Source organism: Heliangelus exortis, chromosome 3 (genome assembly GCF_036169615.1).
Source record: "Heliangelus exortis chromosome 3, bHelExo1.hap1, whole genome shotgun sequence".
NCBI classification, from domain to species: Eukaryota; Metazoa; Chordata; class Aves; order Apodiformes; family Trochilidae; genus Heliangelus; species Heliangelus exortis.
The window spans coordinates 45,893,636-45,912,667 of NC_092424.1; positions in this window are offsets into that span (position 1 = coordinate 45,893,636).

The following is a 19,032-nucleotide window of genomic DNA, read 5'->3' on the forward strand; positions in this document are numbered from 1 at the left end:
TGATTTTAGTGGTTTGTGTAGCATCCAAAAAACATGAATAAAGTGCATTAAAAAAAATAAAAAGCTGGAAATTGACATTACATCTATGTTGCTGCACATTTCAGTTGCCAGGAAAAGAGCAGTTTGGCTGAAGAATCCAGCAAAATCTGCTTAGTGGTTCTTCTTTGGAGAGAGCAGACTGCTTTCACACAGCACTCCCTTAATCACCATAAAGAGGTTTCAGAGAGATTAATAATAACCAGCACAGTTGTTACACCCACGCACGGTGACTCAGACACACCAAAGAGGCCCGGGGAGAGTCTTTACCTGTGTGGGCCACACAGACACATGCCAATATTTAGTCCAATAAAGCTGTCTTTCCAGCAGCATGAATGATAATCTTGAAGGCAGCTGATGACAGGGCCTGTCAAATAAGCCCCTATACTGAGTCACAGACCAATATATAACAATGTCTCGCTAGAGCCACATTAGAGACTGCAGTGGAAACCTTCCTCTGTCTCCTTTCTCAAACCTCAGCAGTGCTGATTAAAACCAAATAATACATAGCCCCAGCATCAGGCTGTGCTGCACCAAGAGAGGACTCTGGGAGTAATGAGTGCCCATTCAGTTTAAATGAATTTTCAGAGGGGCTCTCTGGAGCATGGGGCTGAGGCATCTGGCTGTTAATCAGGCAGGATGCCGGCAGGAGGTGATCACACAGAGCTGGGGTAGCAGGGATGCTGGAGGAGTTCTGAGTTGCTGTTGCTGCTGCTCAGGATAAATTCAGGTGTGTGGGCAGTCCTGGTGCTGCTGATCCTGTGGTGGCAGGGTTGAGACCCAACATTAGCCATGCAAGTTTTGGTCTTTTTACAGCCTTTTATTTAGCTTATATTTTGTGGGGGTTTATGTAACCCCATCCCCTCTTTCTGACATAAAAGAGCATCTATTGTCATTGGATTAACTTCTCTGGGAGAGGGGGAGTGCACAGGAATAAACTAGCCAAGAGTGTTCAGTCAGATGGAGATTAGCAGAGAATAATAACACAGTGACTGATACAGGGCAAGCTGCATCCAACTGCCAGTTGACTAATTATGGATTGCCTCCTGCTTCTAGCTCATTTGATGGCAAAACTCCTGTTGACTTCAGTGGCACAGGATCAAGCTTGATATGCCCAGTGGACTGTAGAAACCTTGGACTAGCATGCAGGGCTGAATTGAGCCAACTGTAACATTATCTATGGCAATAAATGCTTTTCAACAAGACAACCAGAGCTAAAGTCAATTAGGAAGTGCTTGAGTTCTTCTTCCTACCTGCAATATGGCAGGACACCAGGCCCTGAACAAAATAATTTCCTGGCCAAAACTAAGTAAGGCAAGAAGCCACTTCAAAAAGGAAAAGCAAAGCAGAAAAAAGTTCTACTTTTCTGTACAGAAGTGGCACAGAATTTACTTCTGTAAATTCTCAGTTTTGGCCAGCTTACCTAAAGTTTTCTTCAGAGGTTATTTAACACCATCCCCACTCTGTCCCAAATAGCACAGAAATTACCACAGAAACATGAGGAGGGAGTAAATTTACAATAAAGTGTGCAATAACGTGTAACTGAAAACAGAAAGGTTTTTCTTGTTTGTTTGTTTTGGGGTTTTGTGTGTATGCGTGTTTTTATGTTTGGGTTTGTTTTTTTTTCTTTTTGTAGAGAGAAAGTCAAACAGGAATTGGACTAGGATATACTGTTGCTGCCTTTTTTAACCTTCAGAAAAACATGAAAAGCTTCAATAGTCAGAATAATTTTCAGAACAGACGTTACACCATCAAATCCATTGTATCAAAGGAAGCCACACCATCAGACCTGTGCTATCCATCTCAAAGTTGTATTAGCTCACTTCCACGACTTTTGCCATGAGCAGGCTGCTTCTTAAAATTGATAACATTCAGTGAAGTCGCTGTTCACATTGTACACAGTTCATCAGTGCATTTGCAGTGTGGATGGATAAGATCAGTGTTTCAATAACCAGCCTCCTATATGAATGTTTATGGCTTAAAATAGATTATCAACTCACTTATTATTTTAAATTTCAGGATATTTGCCAGAAAAATAGAATGCAATATATATGATAAAATTTGTGCGCGTCTGCATTTATGAAATGTGGGTGTGTGAAGATAGCTAATATTTTTTTCAAATTTTTATATATTTTTTGAAATTGTCTGGTTCAATTACTTTGCTTGGATGCCAGTTGCCTGCTTTTGAAAATCCTGTTTCTCATGTGACTTGTTTTGCACACTGTATCAGAGGCCACATTGCAGAGGGGCCCAAAGAGCTTCGATGGCATAAATGGCCAATGTATTATTATATATGGAAACCTTTCTTCAGTGGTCAGACTTGAAACTAGATTATATGTCTTAATTTTTTACAGTTGCCCAACTTAAAAAGAAAAGTTGTAAATTAAGAAACAGAAATAAGAGGCTCAGACTATAGGCTTCCTTCAATACACTAGATAAGAAGAAAGAGTAACTCAGTATAAAGGTTAGAAAGAGAAAGGGAGCAGGGAGAAAGTGAGAAGAGACTTAAGTGATCAGCAGTATCTAGAAGGAAGCATTGCTGCTGCAAGATGAGAACTCCTTTACAAGATGGACATAATGGCAGAACCACACTAAAGCCACATAAGGTTGGAGAGAACCCATGGTAATGGGTTTACTCTATGGCAAAGGTCAAGGACGTGGCAAGGGAAATACGATAGCTGGTTGCAACACAAAATTTAGAAGACAAATCAATGGTAATGGTGGGACAGCTGGTAGGACTGGGACATGTGTAGCACAGAGTAAACACTGATCAGTGCACTGTGTGGAGTAACAGAGATACAGTGGTTTAATGATAACACAACTGTAGAACAAGTCTGACTAAAAAGTCACTTTTGAAAAAGTCGTGTCACTAAAATGGTGGTAGGGGGCCAATTTTTTAATTTTTCATGCATTCATTCGTACCATATATCTGTTTTAAGTGTCAATCTCTCCGGTAAACACTAGGAAGTACAACTCTAAACCAGCTACCATTCTGGGACATGAATACTGCACATACATACAATTTCCAGTAGAGTTTAATTTACATCAATAAAATATAGTCTCTTTGAGCATTCTATGATGTTACCTACCTTACTTTTCATTTTAACTTACTCTGATGATAATTTCCCAAAACTGTAGGTTGGTTGTGAGCAGATTTTTGGAGGTTTTAAAAAATAAATATAAAAATCAGACTGGTTTGTGTTATATATGTTAAGTCACATGACATTTCTGTGGGTCTACTGGATAGTTATGTTACTGAGAATGAGATCTTCAGAGCAAAATTCAGGGATTTCAAACTGCTATCAAAAATTACTTAAAATATTGACTATTTTGAAGCATATTCTTGACAGGAATCTTTTCTGCCAGAATATTCATAGTAATAAAATGTAAAATGTACACAAACACTGTTAGAGCGTATTTATTTCAGAACCTGAAGAAATCTTTGCCAGTTCTTTCCAAATAACTGCAATAGCTCATGAACTTCTTCAGTCAGCTGGCGCAAAATTGCTTTTCTAGTTGTTTCTTTGAGGACATGAAGTAAAGCCATATTCTCTTCATCCTTGCAAATCACTGTGGTGCTTAATTTTGATTTTTGATATTTGTCTCTCTGCAAAGGAAGAGGGCAATTTCCACTCAGTCTCCTCTCTGCCACATTCAAAAGAGGTTCACAGATTATTTGAGTACCTGAGCTTTTATATGCTCCTCTTCCCTTCCCCATCTACCAGAGGAGGGTGAAACCCTCACATATGACAGCAGCATCGGGGAGGACCTTACTGTGAATGCAGTAATTCAGGAAAAATGGCCTTCTCAACACTTGCTGTGTCAAATGAAAAGGCTGCTCTCCTTGATTTCATGGCCTGTTGACACTGCAGTTCCTCCACTTATCACAGGCATGGTGAGATGGGAGAGCTACGTCCCATGGACTGAGAGGAGCCCCAGGACCCCTGAACCTCTACAGACCTGTGAGTGTAACTGTGCCTGACCGTGATGGAAATGGAATGGTGAGGGTTAACCTACCGCCAGCACTGGGAGAACTGGGAGGAGCAGCATATTCATACCCTGCACAGCCCACCTCTTCTGTAACCAAAAATAAATATACACAGATGTTCTGCTGTCACTTCCAGACTGCCCTTCTGTCTTGGAGAATCAATGCTGTGCAGATTGCTCTGTAGCAAAAGCTGTGCTGGGAATTAGTGCTTGGGAGAGTCCATACAGTGTTAGAGATATCCTCCTGTTTATCCCAGTGCAGTAGGACAGGATTTAAATGCTCACTCTGAGACTCTCACTTCCAGGCTCCCCTGACACAACCTGGAGCTGGTTGTGACTAATTAAAAGAGAACAAACATGTCAATGCTAGCCCCAGGGATAATACAACGACAGGTCTTAATTTCCAGTTTTCAGATGTGGAATTGTGATGAAACGGTAGCAGTTATACAGCATTTAAGAGTCCTGTTAACTCTACTTTATACAATCCACACAGAAAATCTGATTACATGAATGACCTTGGCTGCACTTCCCTCCTCTCCCTAGATACAACCAAATGTACCCTGATTGGGATAGATGATACTGGCATCTTGTACAAATGCTGTTCATTCTGCAGTAGGTTTCCTCAGCACCACGGTGGATCTGATGATCTTTTCTTCCCCTGTCATGAACAGTCTTTCAACTTTCTAGGTGGAACTATCACCTACTACCTGCAGTCCTATTAGTCCTTTCTTACCAAATTTACATGAATCACCATGTCAGGAAATTACACCAAGGAAGCATCACATTTGGTCTGTGAAAAGACTCTATCAGTATTTTTCACAGAAGCAAGCATGGAACTTTAGGAAGCAAGATACAAAACACCAAAGTGAGTGACAATTCACACCGGCTAGACTCACTGAGCATATAACCCAGTGAATAGGGCTGCCAAGCTGTAGAAGCATAGAAACTACTCAACTTCCCTTCAGACAGCACCACAAGGTGCAAACTTCAGGCCTGGCAGTCTGTACCACTGTCCAATACTACCATGAACAAATCATTATGTTAGAAATTCAATTCAGGTCTCAGTTTGCCCAGGATGATGCCAGGTGGTGTCTGAAGCATGTCTGGGAGGACAGCAAGACACAGGATTGTGAACTGAGCACTTGGTGACAACAGGTGCTGCTACCACACACAATTCAGAGTATGTTCACAAAGAAGGCTAAGATAGCAAAAAAATCAGAAGTATGTGTTTCTCTTTGACATGATTTTTTTTTTCCTGGTTGAAACCTTCCCACAGACTCCCGAGCCCAGGTTCTTCAACATATGACATACATGTTGTAGAGCAGAGATGGCAGGCAAAATGGCATGGGCCAGCACATATTCTTGAATTTGTTTACCCACATTTGTTCATTTGCCCCTTCTGTACCTCTTCTGATCTAAGCTGTTCTTCTCCTGGCTCCATTTTCTTTGACTCAAATGGTTATCTTTTTTACTGCCTACACAGCTTGTTTGTTTTAAGAAGAGGACTGGGTTATTTCTTCACTACATCTGGCTCTAAAGAACTACTTGCAGAAGAAGGCAGACTTGAACTCACATACAGCAGAACTGAGATCCCACTGCATCTATAAGTACCTGGGTTTTTTGGTTGTGAAATTCCAGAGGAAGAGTAGAGAACTCTGAAGTTCTTGGTTAGCTAAAGAAACCAGGCCCACTATCTGCCTTCAAACTTGCTGAAGGAGACAAGCAAACTAACAAAAGTGCTACCTAAAAAATCATTGTTTCTGAAATTCTGGAGATTGACTGGTGGCCAAACATCCCTGTAGCAAATCATCCCTATTATCTAAAGCACAGAATCCAAAGAGACTGGCAAGCCCAGTGAGCTAGACAGAACCATGCAAAACTTCATCTGTCCAGATGGGCTGAGTCCATGAGATAAGTCTCTAGGGGCCTACTCTTTCTGTTACATAAAACGCACTCTCCATCCTCTTTTCATTGATATTGTAGTAGAAAAACCATCAAACAAACAAATACAATTTACAATGGGCTTGTCTGTTGAGATCCTCAGGTGAAATTTGTCTGGCAGGTTTGCTGATGCCACTGTTTGGAGTGACTTGAGTCACCAAAGCTGACTGTAAAATGCAGCACCACAGAAGCAACATGTGCTAACTGTCATAGACACAGCTTCTGCCCCACTTTCTGTCCTGTTTACTGATTAAAAAAAAAACAAAACAAAAAGCCAAAAAAACCCACAGTGGAATCAGGATATAATGTGACTCTGATCTTTTCTTCCTTGTGACAGAATGACAATTTACTTATAAGCAAAACTGTGTCAACATCTGACCTTAGGAATGTGTTACAGTATCTTAAAAAAACCTTCTCCCTCTGGAAATATGGATGTGTTGAAATTTTCTTGTACTTTTTAAGCACTAATATAGTGAAAAATAAACTGATAAGGAGGCTTTTATTTTTTCTCGTCTAGTAGTCTGCTAATCACTAACCAGGACGTCGGAGATCCTAAATTTAAGGATAGATTTTGCTATTTTAGTCTATTCCCCTAGATGAAAGATATTTCTATAGCAGCTATTTTTAGAAGCTTTTATGGGAGAAAGGGAGGGAATGAACCACCAGTAGAGGAGTGACTCACCACAGCACTACTAATTGCCAACAAAAAAATTCTTTTGCTTTGCAGATTAGAGAATCACTTAAAGAAAAATATCCTATATATTTGAGAACCACACATCATGCATGATCTTTTGATATTAAAACCATATGGGATGGGTGTGCCACTAATAACCAGTGACAGACAGACATCTGAAATTACTCCTTTCTAGGTCTGTATCTCTCCACATCATTTGCCAGCCAACCCAATTTGCCACTGCTTTTTCCTCTTTTTTTATCACCCCTGCAACATCTGCTTATCTTTGATTTTTTTTTCCACTTTTATTGTTCCATAGCTTGAAATATGCTAAATAAAAGGTAGCTAAGGGACTGGTAGCAGCCTGCAAAATTTTCAATTTCTAGCTTTCTGGCTAGGATCCAGGCAGGTCAGTGGCAACTGAAAGTCGTTACTACCTCATGTCTGTTTAGTGACCTCAGTGACATTAATTGCTGGACAAGCCACAGTGGCAATCTCAGCAGAGAAACCACCCACTCTCTGTGCTAAAATCAGTCCATCCTCTGCCCTGCAGAGCCAAGGTTATGGCAGGGCTGCCTCCAGCAGGCCACAGAAAAAAGCACCTTCATCTTCCTCATCCCTTTATGTTAAGGACTCGTGAGTCTTATTTTCCAGCCAACACAAAGGTAGCAGGAGTGCTGAGGCTGTTCTGTCATGTGCTTAAATACCCTGCAACTGATTTAAAACAAGCATCACTCTATGGGTAACTAAGGAAACTAATTAAATAAGTATTAGTAGAAAGCACAAAGTGCTTGCAATAACACAGCTCAGAGTTATCAGAGTGACATGTTATCTTGCTTTCATGGTGACTGCTCAGTTTGATGCATCCAGGGAAGAAGAAAGTGAAGAAAAAGTCTGCACATCTCATGATGCAGAATTCCTGTTTCCAGGATCATAGCGTTTATAGAAGAGCTACTTTTACCTTTCTTCCTTTCCTCCTGTGTTGCTTGTGTCCTTGCTTGTTCCAATACCAGAAACCAGTATATCCTCTGGTTAAATCTGCTCGCTCCTTGCTTCCTTGCTTCCTTGCTTCCTTGCTTCCTTGCTTCCTTGCTTCCTTCCTTCCTTCCTTCCTTCCTTCCTTCCTTCCTTCCTTCCTTCCTTCCTTCCTTCCTTCCTTCCTTCCTTCCTTCCTTCCTTCCTTCCTTCCTTCCTTCCTTCCTTCCTTCCTTCCTTCCTTCCTTCCTTCCTTCCTTCCTTCCTCCCTTCTTCCCTCCCTCCCTCCCTCCCTCCCTCCCTCCCTCCCTCCCTCCCTCCCTCCCTCCCTCCCTCCCTCCCTTCCTCCCTTCCTTTCTTCCTTCCTGATGACTACTTGTTAGGGTAACTTCACACCCCCTGAAGAACTTACAGTAATTCTACAAAATTAAGTTTTCCATTTCAGAGGAGAGCCACACTGACAGATTTCCAGTACTATTTTACACTTTTCAGTTCTTATTAAAAATCTTACCATATTCTCCATTTTGGAGGAGGAGCATGGAAATCTAGCTTTATATTATTAGGCAAAAACAATTAAAGGGAAAGAAAATTAAAATAGCGTAAACTATAACTTATGGAAAAACAGAGCTAATAATGTCTGCAACTGCATCAGGGATGTTTGGAGCCTGCCTCGACATTTCGCAGTGCTTGGGAATGAAAATACAAGTTTATATCAGATTAACCAGGTCTTAAAGGTCTTTCTATTTAAACCCACAAATCACAGTCCAGCTGTATTTAATTCTCAGAATAATGTCATCTAAGTCATATTGGTTAAATCTTTCATATTTATTGGTTTTGGATGTTAACTTTTTAAATAAAAATTAAATTAAATTAATTTACTTAGAGATAGTTCCTGTAAAGGACTGAATCACAAACATTCAGATTTAGACATCCAAACCTGAACTTTCAGTGCTAGAAAAGCTTGCCTCATTGCTGTCTAGCCTTAAAGAAATGAGAGGAGATTCCATCAGTTCACATCCCTGGGGCAATATGTTCCTGACCTGGGCATGTGGGCTGAGACACTGGCTAGGGGCAAGAGACATCTTAGTCCGTGCTCTTGGTTATGCTCCAATGAATGGTGTTCCTGCAGCTTTGAGTCAAAGAAATAGACCCAGGTCTCAGGCCTTATCTCATGGTCCTTGACAACAATTGTTGTTCAAAGTGGTGAGGATGAGAGGGGGCCTAAAAAGTGAACGAACATCTCATGCTACCAATTCCAATCCGGGATAAATAATTTTCTGTAGACCTTCATTAGACTTCCAGGCCAAACTGAACAGATTCATTCCTCTGCTATGATATCTCTTCATTTTTGAAGCCTCCTGCAGTAGAGGCACACTTTCAAACTTCAGTCATCTAATACAGGCACTCAGGTCCTCTGCATGTTCACTGGGGAACAATTCAGAGTCCATAAGTAAGGAATGTCTGTCTTTGCCTTGAGTAAACAAAGTTCTTCAGCATGAATACAGATATACTGGGTCAGACCAAAGAGACAGCTAAGCCACCATTCTGTCCTTGACACAGCCAACAACAAATGTTTAGGGAGGGCAAAAGAATGGAACATTCATAGCTTAATCTTCTGCCTCTGTTACTTTTTCACCCATCACTGGTACATGTATCACACAGACTTCCTGAAAAGACTGTGATTTGTACGAATGCAGAGCCCCCACTAAGTAATTCTCTTCGAACCAAGGTAATGAAGTATTCAGTGTTTACATTATCTAAGGTCAAGATTTAGAAAGTTTAACTGCGTGAGTTCCTTAATGGGAGATCACTGTGAAACTGCAGGTATATGTGGGAGCAAATTTGGGAGACATGAATGAACTTGGAAATCAGGGCACTGTGCACGTAGAGCAAGATTTTGTTTATTCACTTTTTGTTATTCCATTTTCCTGCTTGTGGGATGCACTCAGATGCTTTTTACTGCATGAAAAGCATGCTGAGTGCAATGTGGAAACATCCCTGAAGTAGATGGTCCCAGAAGTTGAAGGTCCCAGGCTGATGAAATGCATAGATCAGATCAGAAGATTTTGGATGTCACCAGGTTAAGGATATTTCATATAATATCAACAGAGAGGACAAATTGTCAGGAATCCATCTGGCTTGAGTTAATGCAGCAGTGTTTCCTGGGCCCAGGAAAAAGGAAGGCATGTGAGGGAAAGGTGTTAAGATCTGGCCACGTTTTATATTTCTCCTTGTAGATTAAATTAGTTCTTTTCTTTTTTCCCCAGGTTGAGTCGTCTGGATTTTTTGCCTGTTACCATAATGGGGAGGAAAGCAAACATCCCCATACATGTCTCAATTAGTGAGCCTTTAGGTGGATTTTCTCCTCCCTGTCCCACAGCAGGGGTGGGGGGTGAGTGAACGGAGGTCTGGTTGGTACCAGCTGGACCTAAAGAGTGACACCAACCTAAGCAGGACTGGCTTCAGAGCTGCATAGGGTCTACATGATGAAGAAGTTGGACTGGAGATGTCATTCAATACTAACAGTGTGCTGAGCAAATTGGCAGCATTCCACAGGTTTTACTTTTATTTTTCCTTAAAATTGCGAACACGTATGTGGAAAAACTCCTTGGATGTGAACATTAATAAGTTAAATTTGAGGTCTCATCTTCCCAGTGATCACTTTTTATCAATTCCTTGAATTGCAAAACAAATCTGAACTGAGCTCACCATTAACTGTCAACAACAAATTCAGTTGTTTTCAACACCTTGTGCTGTGATGGGGGTCATTGTATTATGCGTGGACTCAGCATGAAGGGGGCTCATGTCATCTTCTGCAAAATCATTTCTCACAGACACAGTATAATGAGTTTGGGGAAAATATGATACCCAATTATGGATTATATAAAAGCTTTAGTAACCCTTTGAACCTTGTCAGGATAAGCATTCACTGTAGTTACTCTAGTTTTAAAAATGTGCCATTCCTCATCATATGTTTCTAGTTACTCCTCTGTTAAAAAAACATTATACATTAATGGATTTCAAAGATCCTTAAGGCAGTACACTCTGAAGCTACAAAAAAGAAATCTGCAGATGGGGGAGGGATTCTGTGGTCTGTGAAAAGACATGCAGTTGGTCAAGAAGGAACAGCTTTTGGATTCATAAGAACATAATTTGAGTGAGATGTAGACTGGAGTGCCTTAAGCCATGGGCAAGGTAGGCATCTGCTTTTTGCCTCTGCTGATGGCTCCTGGGTCAGAGCTATTGATAGCCAGGCTGGCTTCTCTTGCTGAGGAAGATATTGGAGTGTGGGTTGTAGAAATGGCACAGCAACTCTTGTCAGAGTTGCCCTGACAAGATATGACATTTTATATCCATAGCTCCAAGCTAGCAGGAGCTGAGTCAGGCTCTTTTCCGGAGGCCTTACCCCTCTTCACCGAATCACAGACTTGTTGAGGTTGGAAGGAACCTGTGGAGGTCATCTGGTCCAACCTCCTCACTCAAGCAGAGCCACCTAGAGCCAGCTGTTAAGACTGTGTTCTGATGGCTTTTAACATCTCCAGGAAGGGAGCTTCCACAGCCTCCTTGGTTACCAATTCTAGTGCTTGGTTGCCCTCCCAGTAAAAAATGTGTTTCCTCATGTTCATACAGAGCTTCCCATGTTTCAGTTTGTGCCCAATACCTCCTCTCTTCCACAAAAGGTGGCCAGTCCTGGTCTGGTTTAAGCCCTTCAGCTGGCTAATTCAATGTTGTTTGCAAGGCCTTCACATAACTTAGTAGCCATGATGAGAAGCCAGGTCCAACCTTTCCATTACTTCAAGACTGCAAACTTATATTGTGTAATAAAATAGAAAATAAATGTGGAGCATATAGATTCAGGTGAATATGAACAGACCCAGAAAAATGTCATTGTCTTCTTCAGCAGGCTTTTTCTGAGAAAACTCCTCCAGAATATAAAGGGCAAGCAAAAGACATTTGGCTTACATTCAGTTTGCAAATTAAGTTGGTTTTATCCTATTTTTCAAGGCCTTGTTTTTATCTGATTAGCTAATGTTACCCAAGAGCCAGACCATTTGTTTAACACTAACTCCTTCTGAAACATTTCTGTTAGTATCCTCTGGAAAAACTAATGTCAGATCTATAATGAAACAAAGGGTTGCTGTCATTTACAGACTTGTGTAACTACCTTTAAAGCTAGGTTTGATACTTGTTCTGTACATTATGGAAATGACATTTACTTTTTTTTTTTCATCAGCAGCTTAGAAAAACTCAACTCCAATAAGGTTCAAATATGTACATATAAAGATGGGGTTTTCTTACCCTTGCCTTTACAAAAGCCATTAAAAGATCAAAAAGAATTGCTTAGACTTGATCTTTGTCCCATAAATTCCAAGGAACAACAATAAGCAAATAATTCACAGTAATTAACTGAGATTTTATAATACTAGTGCACATGATAAACTATATGTGTCAGGAAGGTGGGATTTACTCCATAAATTTGTCTGTAGGAAGCAATACAAATTCCTCCAGATATTTAAGAAATAATTCAGAAAGCTGTATGTTAAAAAAAGAGCTTGTGCTTTTTTGTTTTTTAATCAGACTTCAGACTCACTGAACAGGTGACCAAGTGCTGCTCCTTTCTTTTCCATTATGTCTTCATGTGCTTGGAGACATGAAGAAAATGGATTTGTTTAAGACTTGATATGGTACAAAACCTAAAACCCCATGTGTATAGACAGGAGCCCAAGGAAGAGGGCATGCCACAGCAGGAGAAGACCAACAATAATATCTTAATCTGATATCCCAGTCTCCAGCCAACTTCCTCTCTTCCCTAATTCTGATGCAAGGCTGCACCTTCCCTCTGTAGGTTACAGACCCTTTTCTCCTTGCTGGCTGTGTGGGAAGGCTGGGCTAACACTCCTGGCTGTGTTATCTTTCCAGCCAGATTTGTAACACCAGCAGCACAAATCGTTCATGTGGATAGGGTATCCTGCCTGTGGGGAAATAGCCCACCATAAGAAACACAGATTTGTAACTATCCTGCCCAACGAGGAAGACAGCACTTGGCCCAGTCCAGGCACTTAAGACACACAATTGCAATTTAAAGGTAGCTTTCATTGACTTATGGAGGAATCCTGAGCATTTGCTGCCTCTAAATTTAGATTACAAGCTTAAATTCCCCAGTGCTTTTTAGCAGATACTACAGGCAAGTTTGATGGGATCTCAGGTAATTAATTGAGATTTAGCGTTTTTATAACACAGGAGTGGTCATTCAACCTTATTCCACACCCCTCACACATGCCCAGTTAGAATAGCTGTAGTGAAAGAAGGAATAATAACCCCAGAAATAACTGGATTTGCAGCAGGCTCTGACAAGCTGTCCAACACATATTCATAGGGTCAATTCTGCTTTTACAAGCTAAAGCCCCAGACTGCAATTTATTCCTGCTTCTTGAAGTTGAAATTAGAAAGAGTATTAATGTTAGGAAGAAAACATATTAGTAGAAACACTTGCTGGAGCTAAGAGCTCTGCCTTTTGGCTGAGATAAATAACCAGAAAGCCCAAGGCTGATCTTTATCAGAATATGGAATGAATGCCTAGGAGAATGGATAATACATGCTGGTCAGAGAATTCATTCCCTTCCTACAACCATGTGAAAAATGTAGCCATTGGGTTCCACAAAATTATAGGCTTCATTTAGATGAAAACTTCAGTTTGCTTTTATTTAACTAGCACTAAAAATGTTGGAGCACTAAAAGCAGGGAAGTGCTGTTGTAGCTTTCAGCTGCAGGCATAACATGACTTGTCCTTGCTGAATGTGGTAGTTGTTGCAGGGACCATTCCCTGAGGTATTTGTACAGCACTTGTACACCCTGGTTTCCAAGTCTGACAGAAGACAATCACAGTTAAGTAACTATAATTCATAGAATTGTAAGATTTTAGAGGTTGGAAGGGACCTCTAGAGATCATCAAGTCCAAACCCCATGCCAAAACAGAGTAGCCTAGGTCAGGCCACACAGGAATGCATCCAGGTGGGGTTTGAAAGTCTCCAGAGAAGCAGAGACCACAACCTCTTCGGGTGGTCTGTTCCAGTGCTCCATCACCCTCACAATAAAGAAGTTTCTCCTCATGTTGAGGTGGAACTTCTGTCTTCTAGCTTAAACTCATTATTCCCTGTCTTATTACTTGGCATTCCTCACAGGAGAAAAATCTTTCTTGTGGAGGTGGTGAGAGGCTGGAACAGGTTGCCCAAGGAAGCTGTGGCTGTTCTATCCCTGGAAGTGTTCAAGGCCAGGTTGGATGAGGTCTTGAGCAACCTGATCCAGTGGAAGGTGTCCCTGCCTATGCAGGGGGATTGGAAGTAGATGATCTTTAAAATTCTTTCCAACCTTAGCCACTCTATGAGTCTATGATCACCGAAAAGAGATTGCCCCCTCCTTTTTGACACACACCCCTCAGATATTTATAGACATTAATAAGATCCCCTCTCAGCCTTCTTTTCTCAAGGCTAAACAGTCTCAGTTCTCTCAGTTTCTTCATAGGAGAGGTGTTCAAGTCCCTTAATCATCCTCGTGGTTCTCCATTGGACTCTATCCAGTAGATCCCTGCCTCTCTTGAACTGCAAAGACCAAAACTGGATACAGTATTCTGTACTCACCATGGCAGAATAGAGGGGAAAGAGAACCACCCTACATCTGCTGGACACAGTTTTCCTGATGCACCCCAGGATACCATTTGCCCTCTTCACCACAAGGCCACATTGCTGTCCTATGGATACCTTATTGTCCACTAGAATTCCAAGGTCTTTCTTCGTGGAGCTGCTTTCCAGCAGGAGGTCCCCTAATCTGTACTGGTGGTTGGTGTTATTCATCCCCAGGTGCAGGATTCTACACTTGTCCTTATTTAACTTCATGAGGTTGAATTTCTCCCAGCTCTTCAGCCTGTCCAGATCTTGTTGGATAGCAGAACAACTTTCTGGTGTATCAGCCACCCCTCCCAGCTTCACATCATCAGCAAATTTGCTGAGGGCACACTCCATCCACTCATCCAGGTTGTTGATGAAGATATTGAACAAAACTGGATGCAGTACTGATCCCTGGGGAACACCACTGGCCACAGACCTCCAACTTGACTGTGCCACTGATCACAACCCTCTGAACCTTGTTGTTGAGCCAGTTATGAATCCATTCCACAGTTCAGTCATCTATCCCACGTTTTTTGTTTAAATCGGAGGATGTTTTGGAAGACTATGTCAAAAGCTTTACTGATACTTCATAGGAAGATATTAGGTTGGTCAAGCAAGATATCCCCTTAGTTAATCCATGCTGGCTACTCCTGATAACCTTGTTTTCTTTCAACTGGTTAGAGATGGCCTACAGAATGAGATGCTCTATCACCTTTCCAGGATGGAGGTGAGGCTGGTTGGTCTGTAGTTGCTTTGGTCTTCCTTCTTGCCCTTTTTGAACACTGGAGTGACATTGGCTTTCTTCCAGTTCTCAGGCACCTCTCCCATTCTCCATGATTTTTCAAAAATGATGGGGAGCAGCTCAGCAACAGCATCAGCCAGCTCTCTCAGCAGACATGGATGCACCTCATTGGGGTCCATATATTTGTGTGGTTTTGCTTTATCCAAGCGATCTCTAACCCAGTCCTCATTGACCAGTGGAGGGTCTTCCTGCCTCCAGTTATTCTCCCTTCCAGGGACTGGGATTTCTGAGGACTGGTCTTAGAAACAAAGACTGAGGCCAAGAGGGCATCCAGAAACTGCCATTTCTTCATCTTCTGTTACCATATCTCCCAGTTCATTTACCAGTGGATTCACTTTTCCCCTACACTTCTTTTTCTCATTGATGTATTGGAAAGAACTCCTTTTCTTTCTACTCCCTAGCCAGACTAAGTTCCAAGAGAGACTTGGCCTTTCTTGTTAAGTCTCTACATATTTTGGCAGCATTTCTATAATCTTCCCAATTAAACAAACCCGCTTGCCACATGCTGTAAATTTCCCTCTTTCATTCAAGGAGCTCCTTGCTTATCCATGCAGGTCTCCTGCTTCCCCTACTTGATATTTTTTTCAAGGGAATTCATTTATCTTGAGCTTGGAGGGGGTAGTGTTTGAATATTGACCATCTCACTTGGGCTTCCCTACCTTCTAGAGCTCTAGTCCACAGGACACTTCTAAGTAGATCTTCAAAGGGCACAAAGTTAGCCCTCTTAAAATCCAGGGTAGAGATTTTACTTATTTCCCTGCTTCTTTCCCTAACAATACTAAACTCTAACTCCTGGTCACTACAGCCAAAACTGCCCCCAACCTCAACATCCAGGACCAGACCTTTTTTGTTTGTTAATACAAGATCCATCACTGCACCTCTCCTCATTGATTCTTCAACCACCTGCAGCAAAAAGTTGTCATCAATGCACTGCAGGAACCTTTTGGACTGGTTATGCTTGGCTGTGTAGGCCAATTCCCAGTGGGCTCACAGAAGTGCGGGGCAAAAAAAAACAAAAAACCACACTTGACTTAAGTGTGTAAGCAGATCTGTTAACTGAGCTTGCAGAGAGCAGGCCTGGTGATTTTGTCATAACCACAGAGAACAAGTCCTCTGTTTGGAAACAGCCACTGGCACACACTTTCCCTCCATGGTACCCCAACATAAACGGGATCCTGAGGAAGCAGTTTGGTAAGAGGCTGATGGATGACTGCGGACCTCATCCTGATCTGAACTGATGAGTTCACGGTGACTCCAAGCTGACATCTGATGTCTGGCTGCACTGATGGAAGTGCCCTGGCAATCTCTGTACAGCCTGCATTGCTACAGTGCTCAGCATTGCTGTCTGCTGGGAGTGAAGTGTGCCTTTCCAGCCCATAAATAAGGGTCACCACACGTGGTTTCCTGCGGTCAGCACTTGGGTTCACTGAGGAGACAATAAGGTGGAAGTTACATTTGCTGTAATATAGTAGGGGTCAAAACCTTTCAGCTGAGCGGCTCGAGCAAGCACCCGATTTAATTAAAAGGATATATAGAGTGAAATAAAAAGAAATGGTGAAGAAAATCTACCCAAGTACAAATTAGCTCAAGATTTAGGATGATTTTATATGATTTAAACCCTCTCTCTTCATTCAGGTGTGGTCTTGCAGTTCCAAAAAAATGCTTCAATTCAAAAAACCAAACCAAAACAACAACAAAACCAAAAACCAAAACAAAACAGAGAGAGTGCCTCCAAAAATCATTGTTTATTTCAAGCATAAATAGTTGTTCAAATGAATAATTCATTTGCACTCCAACAGGTGAGTTGTGAGCTGACTGGTGCCTGAGGGAGCTAAGCTCCTGCAAAGCACTTCCAGTTGTGAATGCTGACATCTTTTTAGGATCCAAGCTAATTTTCTCACTCTCTTGTATATTTAGGTTTCGGAAACTTTCTAGTTTTTTTTCCAGCATCTCAATAACAGCTTGTAATAATGTACAAAAGAGCACTACTGCTGCTTACAGAACAACTAGTGAGTTAAAGGCAGTAATCCACAGTGCTACGTTATGCTATTCAATGTTCTTTCATTGGAACATTGTTAGAAGAGCCCAACAAATGAAAGCATTAACAAAAATGAGAAAAATAGCAAGAAATGAAGGTCCTCCTGGGAAGAACACAGTTACACAACAAACTAGTAAGTGCATTTGCTATGAAGTGACTTTATTTTTATTTCAATACAAATAAAAGGGACACAGAAAATACATTAGTAAGCTTCAAGTTCTATTTCTTGTATATAAAAGTGCTGGGTTTTAGATCAAAGATATTTTCTATAACAGAGACGAGTAGCCCTGCTAAGTGGATAAAAAATGCTTTCCTCTGTATTAGAACCCTAAGTAGCAGCTAATTTACAGGCTTTCAGAAAAAAGTAGGGCAAAAATATGGAACAAAGTTAATTCATTTTTTTTGCCACAGTGCAATTTTCATTTTGCTGCCCATCTGGGATTTTGCTCTGCTTTGAACTAGAGCTGTACAAATCAATGGGAACTGTTTTATAACTTCTTAATTGTTCTGTCTACCTATACACATGCATAACAGAGGAAGAGAAACTAAGTGATCAGCAGTTAATTACATTACAATAACTCCTATGTGTTATACGATTTAATCTTTTACAATTATACTGATACTTATCAGGAAATTCATGTGCACTTAGGTAATAATCTTTCGTGAAAAATTGATCATTAGCTGGAGTATACTCTGTAGTTTTCTAATTCTAAGAATAACTTTCATTATTTCACACAATTTCATATTAAGCCCTGAAGTTTTAGGGAAATACTAATTTGGAGTTTTATTTAGCTGGGGAGCATACACTATTACTTTTAACTTCTAGTACATTCCAAGATGATCATTACTAATTTGTAGAAAATGTAATATTCTTTAACTCATATGAAGTCAGGAATTGATAGGTTTTGAAGCCTACTGATATGGAAAGGTCTTCATTCATACCATTATAAAAAAATTCTTGAGACTGAAGGATATAAATGCCTATTGAGATGAGAAGGTATCAAGGCCTATCGAAAGCCATTTCTATGGTAATAACCTATTGATATAAATACCTTTATGTAGGCATCAAAATCAATAGTCCTCAATGCCGATCTACATCAAAAGGACTCACAGTCTGTAGGCCTTGATTTCTATCAGTATCAGAAAGTTTCTTGAGACCAATGTTGGATTCCTATGGAGAATGGAAGAGAATGGTTGCTGCACTTCAGCTGATGAGCAGCTACTTGCTAATGTGCAGAAAGTTATCATGAGCCTGTGTTCTTGACCACGTCTGATGTGCTGATGTTGGTAAAAAAGTAACTGAAGACTCATCCTTTCATTCTGACCATCTTAAGGAACAGTTAACAGGTGCTTCATAGAGGACAAGAAATAAAAAAGAAAGAAGAAGTATTATTCCCCCAGGCTTTTCACTCCCAGTCCTTTTTAGACTCTGCTGGTTCCTGCCATCATTCCCCAATACCGTCTCCTTTCTTCCTTAGCCCAAGCCTTTAGAATAAGTAAAGATTCCTCTGGTAATATGTGCCTGAGCACACATATGTAGACTGCTCATAGTTCCCATAGATATCAGTGATCTTGGGCCAGGGTCCTACATCTGTGTTTGGTGCTGCTACTCCAGACTCTGGGAACTGTAGGGGAAAAAGGGGAAGCTAACCGAATCTTTAAAATAAACACAAATAACAGATCCTGGGTGTGCAACCAAAATATCATCCACCAGAACAAAGAATAATTTTCAATAGCAAGGATAACAGACCAATTTCTTTTCAATGCTTCTAATTAGTCTTAATTGTCATGGGTAAGTCAAAAAAAAATGGGAAAGAAAACTCTTTCCCACTATGTAGCCAAAACATTAAGAGTGACAGGAAAATGAGAAAAGGAAGGATTAGAGGTTTCTTCAAAGTAAATGGCACCTGCAAAG